The sequence below is a fragment of the Schistocerca serialis genome, chromosome 2 (genome assembly GCF_023864345.2).
Source record: "Schistocerca serialis cubense isolate TAMUIC-IGC-003099 chromosome 2, iqSchSeri2.2, whole genome shotgun sequence".
Taxonomy (NCBI): domain Eukaryota; kingdom Metazoa; phylum Arthropoda; class Insecta; order Orthoptera; family Acrididae; genus Schistocerca; species Schistocerca serialis.
In genome coordinates this window covers 651,056,124-651,072,027 of record NC_064639.1, presented here as the reverse complement: position 1 = coordinate 651,072,027, position 15,904 = coordinate 651,056,124, and the positions used below count along the sequence as shown (strand labels likewise).

Sequence of the window (15,904 nt, the reverse complement as noted above, 5' to 3'; positions counted from 1 at the left end):
CAGAGCACAGGTCACATTGATGTTTTAAGCATCTTGTTGATTCCCACTGTTGAAGAGAATTTCGGGGTTGGCGATTGCATCCTTCAACACGGTCGAGCACCAGGTCATAATGCACGGCCTGTGGCGGAGTAATTACACGACAATAACATGACTGTAATGGACTGGCCTGCACAGATTCCTGACCTGAATATAATAGAACACCTTTGGGATGTTTTGGAACGCCGACTTCGTGCCAGGCCTCACCGACCGACATCAATACCCCTCCTCAGAGCAGCACTCCGTGAAGAATTGTCTGCCATTCTCCAAGAAACCTTCCAGCACCTGAATGAACGTATGTCTGCGAGAGTGGAAGCTCTCATCAAGACGAAGAGTGAGCCAACACCATAATGAATTCCAGCATTTCCGATGGAGGACGCCACGAACTTTTAAGTCATTTTCAGCCAGTTGTCCGGATACTTTTGATCACATAGTGTATGTCAATTTAACAATATTACCTGCTTTGTCAACTGCCTATGTTTACGATGTTGAATTATTCATTTATTTTACTGATTTTCTAATACCAATACTAAAATTAAACGTATATATTTGAATGAGTGAAACTGTAATTGTTAATTTATTTTTTCGTGTGATATTAATATAAAATTTTGTTTTCTATGTAAAGTAATACTACGTCAATTCGAAAGTATTTTGTTTTCTATGCCCGTAATTAAACAAAAGACGGATGGGAGTGAAAGGATGACTTAAGACGTCAGCGGTTACGAGAGCAAGTGTTTGTTTAATGGGGAAAGAATACGTGTTTTGAGATGAAGTTCAGACTGGAATTTGTCGAGGAGAGTAGAGGGGCAAATGCTGTATCGAGAAGAAGTGAAGCTGTTTTGGAGAAACTGCAAATGTAATAAAGAGAGTTGTTGCAGACTGTAATGACATCGTGTTAGTACAGGTCGATGAACGGAATGCCACGATATCGCATATGTAAAGATTATATAGGTAATGTGGAGGCCTTTCCAGGAGGAAAAGTAGCCGATAGGAAAACTTAAGGAGGAGCGGAATTTTTTGATGTAGATTCGCAACGAAGAAGCTAAGAACGGAAAAGATCAAGAATTGTTTAATGGCGGACGACAGACATGGTACGTCATGTTTGAACCATTCAGCAACTGATTGGACACTAATTAAAGTATGAAAATCAGAAGAATTGAATTAACTGTGTGTACGGAGTGTGAAATTACGAGAACTTTACTTACTGGCAAAGTGAAAAGTGTATGTAGACTGCGTGCATACGGGCTACAGCGAATGATCGAACTATTTATCGGTTTCTGCTACTACTGCTTGCACTTTATTTTGCAACGGAAAATTTCGAACCTCTTTCATTATATGTGGTGGCATAATATGCGATCCACAAAAATGAAGTTTTGAGTGAAAGTGCCCGCCTCCCAGCCAAATACACGAAATAGTTTGAGTGTGCACTGTTGCCATAACCGTATTTTTCGCATAAATATCCCATCTTAATCCCATCCCGTTGTTTTGCCTGGAGTGATTACAATATTTCTTGTCGTTGAGTTGCATTTCTTGAGTTGCGTATGTTGGAGAATATAATTTTCAGCGCATTTATCCAACTCGAAGCGCGGTTTAAAGCCATTTCTGCAACCATCTTAATTCATAACCGACGAACGGCCACGATATGTATGCGACCAGAAGTAGTAACATCTTTGACACACTCCGAAACAAATATTTAGAACATCGGACGACACAATTATCACAGAACCGGTCCAGATCAACATATGAATAAAAAAAAAAAAACAGTGTTAAGCAATAGCAAATTTGATAGTAAAAGTTCAGTTAGGCTTGTGTTGCAAAAACTGTGGAAAATTGATTCGAGTTACATATAAGACAGTCTAACTGCTGTTGTGTAAACAATCAGATGAATGTCAAATGATACACTATAAGCGGAATCCCTGATCATTTAACGATTATCTTTCGCTGTGGCAGTATTGCGGACAGTGGACCATATGGTGTTTTCCGGAGTATGTACGTAGATGTAGATGAATTGAAAACGGGAGATGGGACATAAGTATGTAACCTTTGGTTTAGATGTAACCGCCGTAACTTACTTCATGTATCCTACTACATTTATCCCTCTGTGAAACAAGACGGTCAGTGCTTTCATGGAAGTCTGTTTGCGGTTACCAACGGAACAATGATTGTACCCGGGCGTGCATATCTTTGTCCGAAGCAAATGGGCGGCCACGAAGGTCTTTTTTCAGGACTTCGAAAACAAGAAAAATACTCGGGGAGAGATCGGGAAACTTCTGCAGCGTAATCGAAACAATCTTGGCAACATTTGGGCATACCCACATCCGACCTCTCCTCATGCCACTTGCGTATTTTTGGAGCCCTGAAGAAATAAATTCGTGGCTGCCGATTTGCTTAGGACGAAGAGGTGCTCTCCTGGGTTCAGTCATGGTTCGATAGACAACCGCAAACAGTTTTCCATGAAAGTTTTGACCATCTTGTCCCACAGTGGGATAAATGTACCGAAATATTTGTTTATTTACTTTGTTTCCATCTGTCTCGTCTCCGACTGTCATTCAGTTAAATTCATGGATCGATTGTCATCATTCACTGAGATGTACTTCACACATTTACAGTGATACTTTTCAGAGAAAAGTCTTTAATGTTTCCTGATTCCACTTTGATACAAACGGACGCACATATCAGCAGTTTAATATACACTCAACCAGCTACTCAATTATTTTTTAGTTCACTGTTCTGCATTTGCTTTGCTGTACAGTATGCGGTCGCTGTGAAAACGGTGGACGCGCGGGATTAGCCGAGCGGTCAATTGCGCTGCAGTCATGGACTGTGCGGCTGGTTCCGGCGGAGGTTCGAGTCCTCCCTCGGGTATGGGTGTGTGTGTGGTTGTCCTTAGGATAATTTAGGTTAAGTAGAGTGTAAGCTTAGGGACTGATGACCTTAACAGTTAAGTCCCATAAGATTTCACACACATTTGAACTTTTTTTTTTGGTATCCTGTGAGTTGCCCTTGGATAAACAATAATACACGACTATATACGTGCAACCAAATGGGTGCAATACATATTTGTTTTGGGATGCAATTTACGTGAAATGTTGAATTCTAACACACATGTGGAGCACCCATTTGGTTACACGTGTATAACTGTGAATTGTTGTTTGTCCTAGGGCAACTCACAGGAAGCCAATCTGTAATTTGTTTTGATGAAAGGATGAAAAGACCGTCTGATGATGAATTGTGAGACACGCAGTCATAATGATCCTGACACCAAGTAGCAGCAGAATGAAAAATTATAGTTACAGACAAAGATTGACTAAAATGGTTGTTACTGTGCACAGAGAAGAGTGGAAGACAGAAAGAGTACAACATCAAAGTAGCTGAGACACATGAGTAATGTAAATCATATTGTAACAGAACTTCATGTTAAGTTCAGTGCTGAACTCTGAATAGTGGCATTTGTATCGGTCAGTTATGCCTTTTCTCTCCTCTCTAATTGAACAAAGAATCCCATCCATACAGTAATTAGTTCCATTCTATTTGGATGCTTCTACCATGTGATTCACTTTGTCTAACTGAACTATACATATTTCACTATATGTTTTTCTTCACCTTACTCAATATATGGGATAGGCTGGACTTTTAGAGGACCACACCTCTTGTTTCAGCCGTTCGGTTTTCAACAGTAAATACGAATGTTACAACGATGCAGCATCAGTAGTTATTGTTCTAAATAATTTCATTTGGTACAGTATAATCAACATTTCGTCATCAAAATTTCGTCCTTCTGCATTACAGAAATCAATGGTAACAATAATAATAAGCATCCAACATGAAACAGCTTGTGACAAGATTTCCTTTGTATTCCCAGTGTTGTGGAATTGGTCTGCAGAAAATTTCAGTACACGAGTTTTATAGATTACGACAAAGTGGAAACTTACGGAAAGTATCAAAATTATGAAAAGCTATGTTATATTAAAATAATGTCGTGATCGGCCACTTCTTTCATTGTCTGTGAAGTATAAATTACGAAATCTGACTTCAGCACACAAAAATTCTGATTGGGTACACCCAGTGATCAGACTTCCAGTGCTACTAACAGGCTAAAGTTTTTCACAAAATTTGCCCGTGGATGTGGATGTAAGAGCTGAGGATGCGGTGGTTATGCGGATCTCATTTCCTTGTTATTCATTAAGCTACTTTTACTCATATAGTTCTCCTTGTCAGCTAGGAAGTCCTGATCAAGTTACAAATTTGATTTGACTCTGTGATCTCCTGTTTGGTTCACTAAACGATAGTGCGGAACTGTGTATAACGCTTCCAGACGAACCAACGAAAAATGGCTCGTGTACAAATCATTACCGCTAAGACGTATCACGCTTCACTGGAGACTTGCATACCGCTGAATCTGCATTCTGTGAACGTCCGTCTTGCAGAGTGTGCGGTCTGTACTGTGGTCACGACGGGCAGGGTAAAGAAACAGAACGCCGTGCTCTACGCAGCCGGCACAAATTGCTTTTAATTACGGTAGGATTGGCAGCCCTGCAGACTGTTCCCCACGCTCTACTCACTGGTACTGTCAGTGTTTTTCTCTGTAGCTACACAATGTAGGTGAGCAGCTCCATCGTCAGTCTTTGAAAACCTACGTTCCTATCATTATTTCTTATATACTTTGCTTCGTTGTTCCTAGATCACGTTTCGACAACCATACCAGTACAGGGTATTCAAATGCTATCTACTGGAGTGATTTACACCGTATTCCGTCCTTTCTTTTGGATGTTTAATTGCAACGGCATAAAGGCTGCAGTGCAAGCACTTGCTACTGCTGAAGCTAAAATCTAGATAGATAGAGAGAGTCATTTTTCTCTGAACACCTAACTGTGAACACCAGAAGATCCTGAAGGAGAACCCAGCAGAGGGGGACGAAACGTCGAGAAACATGACGCGGCCTAAAATCGCAGAAGGTTTCACCTTCAATGCCTGTTGTCTACGTGGAAACATTATGAAAACATTTGCGAACAGCTCATAAGAAAGAAACAGCAAACCAAACGAAACCACATCACCTTCCGAATCATTTATCGACCCTCTGGCAGTTATCGACCCTCTGGTGTTAAGTTTCGCGAAGTGATATTAAAGATTTTGCATAATATGTACCCGAATATAATATGCGTAAGTAGAGCTATAAAGTCACACTGTGCAAATCCGGGTCAAGGATGTAGATCATTAAACGGGAGAGGCTTCCTATGGCTGAAGTCTGGAATCGTGTTTGAGAAGAGGCAAGTCCATATTCCATTTAGACTCTTTGGACGTTCTGATTCACCTGCCCTGCGCTTCCCCGCGGTCTACTCGCCGGCGGTGTTACAGTGAAACTTATCCTCCGTCTATTACGAGATTACGTCGACAATGTTTTCAACTAAGTATATCGGCGTCACAAAATAAACGTAAATTTTAAGGCAGTTCCTCACGACGAATGACGTGAATAATTATTAGCATCTACTGCTAGATTTCATTATCTCCTCACTCTGTTTTTCCGCAAAGGTGTTACTTCGCGCTGCGTGTCTCATGCGCTGCGTGTCTCATTCGCTGCAAAAAAAAAAAAAAAAAAATGGGATTTCGGTGTACTGCAGTGAGTGGTGGATATGAAGTGAGTAACTCCGGGCCGGTCGGCCGGAGTTGCCAAGCGGTTCTAGGCGCTACTGTCTGGAACCGCGCGACCGCTACGGTCGCAGGTTAGAATCCTGCCTCGGGCATGGATGTGTGTGATGTCCTTAGGTTAGTTAGGTTTAAGTAGTTCTAAGTTCTAGGGGACTGATGACCTGCGATGTTAAGTCCCACAGTGCTCAGAGCCATAAGAACCATTTGAGTAACGCCGGATGTACCGGAGACAAACCAATGAAGAAATTAGCGTCTTGTACTACCCACGGATAACAACATTGCCCGTGTAAATGTACGTCCGAGTGATGGCTACAAGATCACCAATACGAATCAGAACCAGCGATGCCTTTGAGGAGTTGCATCGATTCCCTATCCACTTCATACTGAAAGACATTTATTGATTTCTTTACACTGCGCAACACAGCAATTAAAGTTTCAGTTTTTCGAAACTTAGGCATGCGCAGAGGTATGTGATCAGGCAGTATATGGCGTTGCTGTCGGCAACCCCTATGTAAGACAGTAAGTGTTTGACGCAGTTGTTAGATCTGTTACTGCTGCTACAGTGGCAGTTTATCAAGATTTAAGTCTGTTTGAACGTGGTGTTATAGTCTGCGTACGAGCGATGGGACAGAGCATCTCCGAGGCAGCGATGAAGTCCGGATTTTCCCGTATAATCATTTCACGAGCGTACCATGAATATCAGGAATCCGGTAAATCATCATATCTCCGACATCACTGCCGCCGGAAAGAGATCCTGCAAGAACGAGACCAACGATGACTGAAGTGAAATCGTTCAACGTGACAGAAGTGCAACTCTTCCGTAAATTGGTGCAGATTTCAATGCTGGGCCATAAACAAGTATCAGCGTGCGAACCACTCAACGAAAAATCATCGATATGGGCTTCCAGAGCCGAAGGCCCACTCGTGTACCCTTGATGACTACAAGACAATGCTTTACGCCTCGCCTGGGCCCGTCGAGACAGACACTGGACTGGTGATGACTGGAAACATGTTGCCTGGTCGGACGAGTCTCGTTTCAAACTGTATCGAGCGGATGAACGTGAAAGGGTATGGAGACAATCTCATGAATCCATGGACCCTGCATGTCAACAGGGGACTGTTCAGGCTGGCGGAGCCTCTGTAATGGTGTGGGGAGTGTGCAGTTGGTGTGATATGGGACCCCTGATGGATCTCTGACAGGTGACACGTGCGTAAGCATCCTGTCTGATCACCTGAATCCATTCATGTACAATGTGCGTTCCGAGGACTTGGGCAAATCCAGCAGGGCAATACAATACCCAACACGTCCAGAATTGCTACAGAGTGGCTCCAGCAACACTGTTCTGAGTCTGAACACTTCCCAAAACAAATATGTATTGCACCCACTTCCGCTGCCCACCAGACCCCCCACACTTTAACATTACTGAGCATATCTGGGATGCCTTGCAATGTACCCCCCTTTTCTCTTATGGATTTATGGGCAACCCTGCAGGATTCATGGTGTCAATTCCCTCCAACACTACTTCAGGCGTTAGTCGAGTCCATGCCACGTCGTGTTGCGGCACCTCTGTGTGCTCGCGGGGGCCCCAAATGATATGATAGGCAGGTGTACCAGTTTCTTTGGATCTTCAGTGTAAATGAATAGGCTCGAGCTCAGTTCTTGAGGGGTACAAAGAGGGTCTGATGTCACATACGAGCCAGATTGCACCACAATTCTGCGACCAAAGCCTAAGTGTGTGGCACTTAGGGCGTCAGTGAGACCAACCTTTTGGTTGGTTGGTTTGTCTGGGGAAGACCAGACAGCGTGGTCATCGGTCTCATCGGATTAGGGAAGGATGGGGAAGGAAGTCGGCCGTGCCCTTTCAGAGGAACCATCCCGGCATTTGCCTGGAGTGATTTAGGGAAATCACGGAAAACCTAAATCAGGATGGCCGGACGCGGGATTGAACCGTCGTCCTTCCGAATGCGAGTCCAGTGTCTAACCACTGCGCCACCTCGCTCGGTCCCGACCTTTTGCTCGGAACATTGATTTCCATATATTTCGGGTCGAGAACAACAGATCTCAGTGTGATAAGCAACAGGACGACGCGCAATTTCAACGCTGGACGTCGCAGTTCTGACGTACATGGCAGAGGCTTGAAAAGAAGGGATGAAATATGCGAATAGCGGGTACGACTCATCATGTGATACGTCCAGGTGCGTTTGGCCAAAATTGTATATGAAATCTGGTGCCAATGTCAAATCGTTAACCCACCTTACACCTCTTATGGACGTCTCAGCAGCGGCCTTATTTTCATATTGGCCGACACTTTGATGTTTGAAGCATCACCGAGCCCTATGGTTGTGTCGCAGGGCGCCACGATTTTGTAGGATTCCAGTTAAATGGCGTTTCGAAAAAGTGATACTTTAATTATGTTGCGCAGCGTATGTATTATCTCCATAGTTGGTGCAGAGCTGCACGCAAAAGATTTGCTTTCTTCAGTCTTCTGACTCTTTGATCTACCCGCAACAACTTTCTCTCCTGTGCTGAACTCTTTATCACAAAGTACGACTTAGACCCAACCTCCTCAGTTATATTTTGGAAATATGACAACTTCCGCTTTTCCCTCGAATTTTTGCCGTCTATGGCTCTTAGTATAAGTAAAATATTCCATATTTACGTTCACATCGATATTCTGCAAACCGCAATGAAGCACTTGTTGCAAGAGGTACTGTATTTTTCCCCGTCCCATTCACACATGGAACACGGGGCGGAAAACTACGTAATGCCACTTTGTACTGGAATTAGTTTAATCTTGTTTAGACCTACCCAGAAAGATATAAACGTACGAGGTGGAAGATACTCCTACTCTTAGACTCCCCAGTACTGGTTCTCGAAAAAAAAAAAAAAAAAAAAAAAAAAAAAAAAAATGTACGTAGCTTTCGCGTGACAGGATATCTTCAAGCATCCACCTGGTGAGGTTGTACAGTATTTCCGTGGCGCAGTCATAACACATGGCCTTCCTCCTTCTTATTAGAGTTTCCCCTCATATCCCTCTTGTCGTCAGTTCTACGGAAGGTCTACCTTAATACCCTACTTAATTTTCAGAATTCTTCCGTAACACCGCACTTCAATCCCTTCGATAACAGTGGACGAATAGATTCTAAGAATCAGTATAACTTTTGTATTATAAACCGGTTATGCAGGGTGTAACGGCGGGAATAAGTGCAGATATTTTTATATATGGTGCCTTAATATGCACAAACATCAGCGTGATGGTTGCTTTTTCCCTGGGTCGAACTGTCTTCACGCAAACACGTCAAAAACTTTCCGACCATATGTTTTCTGCCTGGTCGTAACTGCACCACTAAGTGGACAATGCCTGTCAGCACAGACTAACCATTTTGCGTCCACACGTTTACGCATGTAAACCTGACCTACTGCCCAGAGGAAAATAGCTACTAATGGCTTGCTCTTGCCCTGTGTAGGTGGGAACCTAAAAATATAAAACTTGAAACAGCTACAATTATTAGTCCGCAAAGGACGTAAATACTGACGTAATGTTGTTCAGTACATCGTCCTCAGTCACCAATAGATATCTGCACTTATACCCATCGCACCCTGTATAATCAGACTAGAACGTCTTTGTATTGCTATTGTAATAATAATAATAACAATTATTATTATTATTATTATTATTATTATTATTATTATTATTATTATTATTATTATTAATATCCGCCAGCACCATTAGTAATCTGCTAGTAGGAGCCAGCAAATTCACATCTACTGCTTCCAAGATTTTTCCATGCATTACATTCTTCTGCTACACACGTTCTTGTTGCTACTACATGTTTTCTAATATCGTCTACACACGTCCATCTCGTCGTCGTGTCAGTCTTTCATTACCTCTTGTAAACAACATGTTTCATCCAGTTCCATTCAATTTTCATTACTATCATATTTGCTTCTACAACTTCTGCCTGTTTCTTTAATTAGTTGTTCGTTGTCCCATTTCCTAGTAACTTCCAACATGCTTCTCTCGGTATCTCGGCCAAGCGTGGTAGCCGCACGGTCTAAGACGTCTTGTCACAGCCCGCGCGGCTCCCCCCCGTCGGAAGTTCGAGTCCTCCCTCGGGCGTTTGTGTGTGTGTGTGTGTGTGTGTGTGTGTGTGTGTGTGTGTGTGTGTGTGTGTGTGTGTTGTCCTTGGTGTAAGTTAGTTTAAGTTATATTACGTAGCGCGTAAGCTTAGGGACCGATGACCTCAGCAGTTTGGTTCCATAAGACCTTACCACAGATTTCCAATTTCGGTATCTCGCTGAGGGTCATTTTTGAGTGTTTTTCACTTAAAAGTCAATGTCTCATTACCTGATGGTAAATTTGAAGTTTAAAGTAAATTGGAAGCTAAGTTTTGGAAACTCTGCGTCAGGCCACCTAGAAAACTAAATACGATTTTGAAAATAAAGCTTCATTCGTGTCTATGGATGATTTAGTGAAAATTAACTGGCTTGGCTGACATTTAGCATCACTCATAGCAGCCGCATGGAGGTGCTGGACAAATTATTTTTGGCGTTTCCGTGCGAAAGGAAAACTGAGACCTCTACATTAGCAGCTCCGTGTTACGAGACGACCACATTCCCATGTACCGGATTAAAGCTGTTACTCCTTGACACGAGAAGTCTTAAGAAGCAGTCACGTTTATCGGATACCATTCAAATATTTTAAATCCTTTCAAAATCTCAGACCGCCTGGAACTGTGCACCGAACACCGGAATGTTGTCCACGTAACCTCTGACCACGCAGGTCGTAGCGGCGGGAATGGGTGGAAATCTACGTGCAGTTCAAACGACAGTGAATATCCTTCTATTAGGTGTTACACACTGAAGTAACTCAAGTCATGCGATACCTCCTAACATCGTGTCGAACCTCCTTTTTCAAAATGTTCAGATGTGGGTGAATTTCCAAGGGACCAAACTGCTGAGGTCATCGGTCCCTAGACTTGCATACTACGTGAACTAAAACTAACGTATGCTAAGAACACACACACACACACACACACACACACACACACACACACACATGCCAGAGGGAGGACTCGAACCTGCGGCGGGAGGGGCCGCGCAATCAGTGGCATGGCGCCTCAAACCACGTGTCCCTCCTTTTTCGCAGCGTAGTGCTGCACTTTAATGTTGTATCGACGCAACAAGTCACTGGAGGTTCCCTGCAGAGATACTGAGCCATGCTGACTCTATAGCCATCCGTAAGTGTTGCCGGTGCATCTCTCGACTGTGTCCCATAAAAGTTCGATGGGATTCATATCGGGCGATCTGGGTGGCCAAATCATTCGCTCGGAATGTCCGGAATCATCTTCAAACCCATCGCGACTAATTGTGGCCAAGTGACATGGCACATTGTCATCCATAAAAGTTCCATCATCGTTTGGGAACATGAAGTCCATGAACAGCTGGAAATGGTCTCCAAGTATGCGAATGTAGCCATGTCAGTGAATGATCAATTCAGTTGGCCCGGATGATCCAGTCCATTCCATGTAAACACAGTCCGCGCCATTATGGAGCCACCACAGCTTGCACAGTGCCTTGTTGACAACTTGGGACCATGGCTTCGTGGGGTCTGCACTGCGCTCGAACTCTACCATCAGATCTTAGTAGCTGAAATCGGGACTCATCCGACCAGGCCAGTTTTCCAGTCCTCTAGGATCCAACCAATATGTTTACCATCCCAGGAGAGGCACTGTAAGCGATGTTGTGCTGTTAGCTCTGTTAAATGCTCTTTCATCTGTCGTCTGTCGCCATAGCCCATTAATGCCATATTTCGCCACACTGTCCTAACGGGTACGTTCTTCGTACATTCCACATTGATTTCTGCGGTTATTTCACGGAGTGCTCCTTTTCTGTTAGCACTGAAAACTCTACGCAAACGCAGTTGTTGCCGGTCATTAAGGTAGAGGCCGTCGGCCACTGCGTTGTCCGTAGTGAGAGACAATGCCTGAAATCTGGTATGCTCGCACACTCTGAACAAGGTGGATCTCGGAATTTTGAATTCCCTAGCGATTTGCGAAATGGAGTGTCCCATGCATGCGTCTAGACATCGCTGATGGGGCTCCGAATTTAGCAATCAATCCACTTAAATCTGTCAGTAATGTTCAAAAAGCCGCGTTAAACTAGGCAAAACAGTGAAGATCTGCGTTCGGCATTTCCGTGGTTCCTTACATCATTTTCAAGAGAGTGTAGCATTGTTTCGCTAAACAATGCTACAGTCTATTTCCTTTTTTTTTCATACCGGGACAATTCGAGCATGCTATCCATCTAATGACCTCGATATTGACGGTGTATTAAGCACTAACTTTCATTCCGTGATCAGTAACCATATACGCCCACCCGAAAATCACAAACTTACAGCTAACTGAGAAGAAGGTAAGCAGTACTCCGCACATTACCGTTAACAAGCAGCTTGTAGATCTGCTGAGTGGTAACAGCTACAGTAAGAGCCTTACTTTCCTGTGACTGCGTCTCTGGCACATACCTGAAATAAATGAAAACGTGCTGATTATCTTTCTGAAACCGTACGACTTATGTTCAAACAAGAAAAATTAAGTTACATCCAGTCTGAGCCTCCATTCTAATGTTCTGTGCGCAACAACGACTTTACCATATAGGTTTGAACAGCCATGGACTTTGCAATGTGCTGATATCTTTTTTTTCCTCTCCCGCCATCACACAAATCAATCTGCCCAATGTGAACTACTTATTCACTACCGACAATTAGCATGCGATTGTTTCTTCAAACTCTTCTTCGTACCAGCGCAAAATAAAAAATGGAGATTACAATGTAAATCTATAATAAGGTTTTGAGGAAGAAGTGTAACACATTATGTAGCCATTACTTGATGAAGAAATACATCCATGGTACACACAGTCACCCGTTCAGTTTCGGCACAACTTGAAATTACGGAAACGTCTCCATCACAGGCTTCGTAAAGGATTGAGAGATCAAGAATTTTCCATATTTTCAAGCTGTACTTTATGCAGCTTTAGACATGTTCTAAAAAGAATCCTTAGGAATTATTCTTTCCTATTTCGACCATTTCTTGCAATTTATTTCAAAAGTTACTTCGTAGTGTAACGATGATAAAATTGTTTGAAATAATTTTGAAATTTATGTAAGCGGTTTTCACTTGTTTCTTTATACAATTTAAATAAAACGACAGAGAAACAACTGAATAATATCAAAGCCATGGCGGAGAAAATTTTATCTGGCACTGTAAATCAATTTCTCAAATTTGTAAAAGAATATTTTCTGCCGACAGACTGAATGCACCGTTGCTAAGTTGTGTAATAAATTGATATTATTAAAATTACTTCCGCAGGATTTAAACTGCTACCGTGTATCACTTGCAAAATGATACATATGAACTTCGCAGACGTGTGAGTGAGTGCGGTGAATTTAGTACCACTGTTACTGTTCGAACAGTATGATGAGATTGTTCACTCCTGGTTAAAATTTTAATCGTGGTGGCTCTTTGACGTGTTTTTAAGCTATTGTTATTAATACTCATGTTATATTTTATTCTTGTATAATATTTATTACCCTCGCCTGTTTGCAGACTCTTGTTGAACTGATAGTATTATCCTCATATCTTTTGTAGTACAAGGTACTATTCGATTAAAACTGAAAATTGTTTCAGTCGGCCTACTTCCGGTTATTTATAAAACGAGTGTTTTGACATTTCCACTAATTTACCAAGCACACTTAGGTCGACGTAAAAAACGATTTTTTTAAAATTTATTCATGAATTAGGAACTATGATTCCAAGATGGTATAACTTAATTATATCCAATGCTGTGTTTCTTCCATGAGTATATTACAACAGCCTTCAGTCACAATCGTGATTTTATTTCAATACAAGATACATTTCGAGCCCCAGGAGCTTACCTTCAGGTGCTTTGACAATCTACATCAACGTTTTTTTTTCTTTTTGATTTAGGCTAATTCTGGTCCTGGTAAGATTACAATGGTATACTGAAAATTGGCACATTGTGAATGTAGGTCTACAATAGTAAGACAAATCGTAAAATAACTTACTGTTTCCAGTAATGGATACATGATTTTCAAGCACAGTATGAGTAAATATGTTTACGCACATATCCACACTTTCCATTCTACAGCACATTTGTAAACAAGTCAGAACAAGTCAAAGAATTTCAAATGTAAAAATGCTACATTTCTACGAATATACGAATGTTATTTCAAAGATAATACAAAGCTGTTATATTATTAATTATACAGAGATATAATTTATAAAATACATTCATGTGAATATTCAAATATGGCTGTATGTTTCCAAGTAGTTGCACTATTAAATATTTATTCCTTGAGAAAAAATTGTTTTAAACTTACTGACAAAAAATTGAGACTGCTAAACTTCGTTTGTTCATACAACATGTTTTCAGAAGATTTGTCGTTGTGTAACATTATTTCTAATTGTTCTAGTATATCATTTTTTACCATGGTTTTCTGTGCGGAATACAGTTAGATAGTTGTGGTTGTAATTTATATTAAGGTACATGTGATAACTACTGTCTATTTATCACAATGATTAAGTCTAAACTTTGTGTCCATACAACGTGTGTGGAAAGTACTTCCAGTTTTTCCTACGTAAAATGCAGCTGTTACATTGCAATTTGTGTGTTCCACAGTGTTCTGTTATTGTGATGCTTGTGTTTACTGTTTGAAACAAGTGGAGGAGGAGATGTTAATATTGGTGTTTCTAAGGAAGTTAGTAAGTTTTTTGTGATGCTATGCCTAAAGAGGGGATGCTTGTGAACATACACGTTGTTTCAGTTGTTATTGCTGTAGTGCCTCTATTACTGATACTGGCCTATATTCTGTTGGATGGTTTGTCAATTTATTTTTCTCGATGAGTCATTATTTACTAGTACTGTTTTGACAGTATTGCTAGAATACAGCCATGTTGACATTTACAAATATTTGTTTATAAATGATATGTCTGTATAATTAAAAATGTAACAGCTATTGTATCTTCTTTGAAAAAGTAACACCTGTGTTTACGTGGAAATGCAGTATCTTTACATTTTAAATTCTTTGGCTTGTGTTTACAAATCTGGCGCAGAAGGATAAGTGCGAATGCCCATAAACAAGTTTACCCTTACTGTACTTCAAAACCACATATCCACTACGGGAAACAATAAGTTATATTTCGATGTTTCTTAGTGCTGTAAACTTATATTCACAATGTGCCACTATGTAATATACCAACGTAACCTTACACGGAACAGAATGAACCTAAATCTGCAAAAATAAGCTTAATGTAGACTGTCAGCACCCTGAAGTTCAGCCTCCAAGGCTCGAAATGCATCGTACATTGAAATAAAATAACGATTGTGATTGGAGACGGTTGTTCTGTATTTAACATGGTATATTATTCATTATTTTATTTAGCGTATGGCTAATACATACATATCATGAAATTAAATTACATATACATGCTGACAAGAAACTTAAGTTTGTCTTTACAACGGAATATCCAGTCATTCAATCCAGCGCACTGCGTCTGAAGTTGCTAGCAGGAAATCCTCTTTGGCGCCGTGATAGGCTCGAATCCTACATTCACTGACAATGTGGTGAACAGTCTGGTATGGAGCCCCGCAATCACAGGCTGGATTAGGCAGCTTCTTCCACTTAAAGAGAGCATCCCTGCATCGGCCATGGCCGGTACGGATTCTGTTGAGAGTAGTCCAGGTCTTGCGTGGTATGTCGAATCCACTTGCAAGTTCAGCACCTAAGAAGATGTTACGCAGGTGCACATCTGTCACTGCTTCCCACCGACCTTTCCATTCTTCAAGAGGTTTGAAATCCTTAGCAACCATGTCAGCAGCATCGCACGGAGTTGGATGGCGTGATATCAGTCTCTTACAGTTTAAAAGTGGCAGGTCGCTATGCACAGGTAAATTGGAATTCCTGGAGATCTTGTGGAATTCTCTCATAAGGGCAGTACATCTACGTAGATCGGGATGCATTATATTGGTCAAGAGTGGAAGCCAGTAAACTGGCATAGATGGACACTAACGAATGACAGGACCTAGTGGAGAGCATTATCTTTAGATGCCTCTCAAATGGCTGTGGATTTTAATCTTTTATTTGTTGTGATTATTGTTATTGTCACAGCGAGAACTTAAGTTGGACGTCAACAGTTACGGAAA

The 15,904-nt window shown here is 41.6% G+C and overlaps 1 protein-coding gene across 4 annotated transcripts in view; it reads right to left on the bottom strand.

Moving 5' to 3' along the window:
* LOC126457732 (pleckstrin homology-like domain family B member 1) overlaps nt 1–15,904 on the bottom strand; it is a 1,069,305-nt gene that overhangs the window by 858,763 nt on the left and 194,638 nt on the right. Inside the window, exon 2 of one of the 4 annotated variants that reach the window (XM_050094273.1) lies at nt 12,121–12,206. The exons of the other annotated variants lie outside the window; for them this stretch is intronic. The gene's annotated coding sequence lies outside the window, so the exon portion shown is untranslated. The remainder of the gene's footprint in view (nt 1–12,120; nt 12,207–15,904) is intronic. 4 annotated transcript variants of the gene reach the window in all.